Genomic DNA, 3,595 nt, shown 5'->3' on the forward strand with positions numbered 1-3,595 from the left:
TCCCCATATCTGATATAGAAGAAAATATGATCATGGGAGTGATGCAAGGAAAGGGCCACAAGCCAAGGAATGCAGGTGCCTCTAGAAGCTGGAAAAGGCCAGTCCTCAGAAGGAATGCAACCCTACTGATGCCCTGATTTTAGATTTCTGGTCTCTGGAACTGTAAGTGAATACATTTGTGTGTTTTTTTAAGTCACTATTTTTGTGGTTATTTGTAATAGCCGCACCAGGAAACGAATGCTGCACTAGGATCCTCGTGGGCAGAAACGGAGGTCTCAAAGCTAGTGAGTTCTTAGAAAGTCTCAAAAGGCACCCTCTTACATCAGTTTCATGGGACCTTTGATGACACTTTCAGAAAGGAGAATGCCACATAGTTCCTCATTTTGCATGTGTCTTAATGGGACACACAGCTGGGCTGTGTCAGACTGGGGTAAATGAGACCTTAGTTCTATGTGTGTTTCCCTCCTGGACCATTTTTCTGACCTTGGGCCCCGGTTGTATCTCCATATCTGATGTCAGCTATTTTCCCTCTACACAGTGAACTTAGAGATTTTTGCTCAAACTGGTACCACCGCTCCTGCGCCTCAATGGGCAAAGCCTAATGCTGTGGAGCCAGAATGCTGTTGGAAGTGCTGACTGACTCCTAGTAGCGCCGCAGTTTGGACCAACCACTTAACCTCTCCTGACCTGTAAAATGGGATAATAGCACAGATCATTCCTGACTCACCGGGTTGTGGAGGATCAAACGTATAATACATGTGAAGGGGCTTTATAAATTCTATAATGCTATTCACATGTGAAGAATTATTACATTTATGCGCTCCAAAAGGCTGGCACGGCCCCTCTCCCAGGTGACTCAAAAGCATATGTGATTTTATTCGCTCCAATAATTTTATTCTTATTAGTACTTGTTCAGTATACTATGTGGGCATGCACAATGCACAAAGCATTTATTCTTCTTCTGGATACAGTAACTGCACACCCCGTTCCCTCCAAACGTACCCTCGTTAAAAAAAAAAAAATAAGACTCATGAAACAAAACAAAAGCAAGGACAGGGGTGACGGGTGGCACTGGTCCTGAGAACCGTGTATCCTGGAGAGCACTCACCTATCACTTTGCGGATGAGCTGCTTTGCGGAGAAGATAGCCCATTCTTTTACCCAAATAGCCCCCTACACACAGATCTTTTGGCCTTTCTTCTCTCTCTCTCTCTTTCACTTTAATTTTTAACGTGGTTTCCCAACCCTCCACTTCAAGAGGTAAATACAATTCTGGCAGGGCCCTGGTCTAATTTAGTTTATTAGGGCTTTTACTACAAGTTTTTAAGCACTCACTGATTTTCAAAAGCATATTAAAATGGCCATGGCCAATCTCGAAGATTGGTACAAGTCCACATTTCCCAAACGACTTAATAGTCTGCGACTTGTGCCAGACAGAGAATGAGTTCACCATTCTCTTCCCCGCCACCTAAAGGCTGGACATTGTTTTCGGCTCTGCGCTGGGAGGAAGCCATTAGCTCTGCCCCGCTGGTCTCCTCCCCGGTATTCCCTCCTCTGGCTTTTATAGGCCCCCCTGTCCTGGAGGGCACGTTAAGTCCCCAAAGAACTTCTTTGTGGGCCATTTGGGGGACTCCCAGTTCTGCCCTGGCTCGTTCTTGGAAGGCGGAGCTCCCAGGAATTTTTCCAAAGGTTGGTATTTGGGGCCGGGGACCCTATCCTATGGCAAAACAGTTACAACTGGGAGTTATGTCTCTACGTCTTTCCCCCCTTCTCTTTCTCTGTCTCATTTCCAATTGCCAAAGGCAAATTCAGCAGATGTGTATGTACAGCAAATAAATGAAAGGCTAAATAGGTGGGCAGCTTCTCATGCCAAGTTCTGTGGTGAAAATTGGAGGATAGAGGCGAACACACACAACATGTATGTACCACAGAGCACCCTGGGTGACGACTGGGATTAGAGTCCGGGTCAGGCCCACGGAGGTACAAAGGAGACGTGGTTCACGGCATGGACAGGCACTGAGGGAAACAAAGGCAGCCGGTTCCCCAAAACAAGACCAGTTCACCCACCCACGGAACTCTGCTAAGCAAACATGGTGTCTGAGATGCAAATGCTGCTTCCTACTGGAAGATCGTTACTATTACCAAACTCACCCTGGGGCCAGGTCATTTCACTGCTAAACTGAGACAAGGCACACAACATCTGCCAGCCTCTGGGGGCTGATCTAAGCATCAATGTGGATCATGAGAACACTTTATATGAAAAATGTTTGAACCCTTTCTAAAATGCCACCGAAGCGCCAAGGAGCATGTGTATATCCCCTATGTAATTACAGCTACACATCTAGTGAAGTCTTTAGAATACCCAAACCAAAGTTACTGTTTAGGTTCTTTCATGGAGTAGACATGCATGCATAGGGATGCTTACATATGTATATATGTGATATAGATCTAAATGCACATACAAGAGAAAGGAAGCCATGGGAAGGTAGCGGGCAATGGGGTGAGCAGGGAAGTCCCAGGGGATGCGTTTGTAGCTGTGATAGGCGTTAGGAGTTCATTCTCAGGAACCAGACTACTGAGCTACCACTGACAGCTGTGTCATCCTGGGTGAGTCATTTTACCTCTGTCCCTAAACCTCAATTCCATAATCTGTGAAATGGAGACACAACAGTGTCTGCCTCATCAGGTTGCTGAGAAGATGAAATAATATCCTATAGAAAGTACTTTGTAAAGGGTCTGGCACCCAATAAATGCTCAATCACTGGTAACTATACTGTTCTAATAGGAATTATTATTATTTTTTTTTAACATTGAGAAAACTCCTATGTCAGAGACCAGGATACCCAAAGAACAGAAATAGGGTCTAAAACTTTCCAGATGAAAAGACATTCATGTAGAAAAGATGGAAATTCTTTGCGATGTCATGCTGTAGGGGTTACTGACTTCACACAGAATTAGCATTCTTTTTAAATAACAACAAAACATATCACTCGTTCCCTAGACTAAAATAACCAACCGGCCCTGGGGGAAGGCATGTATTATGTTAGCAAATTGGAATAGAAACTCCTTTGAAAGCTGCTCAATAAAGAGCCCTTAATGCGCTCTATGTAATGGAGGGCCACGTATTTCGTAGTTAATGAACCCAGAAGCCAAAGCCAATCGTGTGGCCTGAAAATCGGCGCGCGTTCCTTGATGCTACAAGGTAAATTAGCGTCAAGTCCTCTGTCGTGAAACTTTCAATAAAGGACCGATTATACCAGGCATTAAGCCTTTCTCTAATTACAGCTATAAATATAGATAATCAAGTCGTTTTGAGTACTAACATCAATTTCACTGTTTATGCTCTTGCCATGCTATATATTTAGCTGTTGACTTTTAACTTGAAGACATAAGCAGCTGGTGAAAAATATCCTTAGAATACTAATTATGTTGTCATGGGGGATACGAATGAATGTTGCCGAGAGGAGAGTTAATAAGAATTGAAAAGAGTGGAATTGTTTTACCAACTAAAACACTATAGACAGGGAGAACCTATGGTTTTGTTTCCTAAATTAGATGCTACCTAGTGTTCTCTGGCTATTTTCAAAAGTGTCATC

The sequence above is a fragment of the Pipistrellus kuhlii genome, unplaced genomic scaffold (genome assembly GCF_014108245.1).
Source record: "Pipistrellus kuhlii isolate mPipKuh1 unplaced genomic scaffold, mPipKuh1.p scaffold_m20_p_28, whole genome shotgun sequence".
Lineage (NCBI taxonomy): Eukaryota > Metazoa > Chordata > Mammalia > Chiroptera > Vespertilionidae > Pipistrellus > Pipistrellus kuhlii.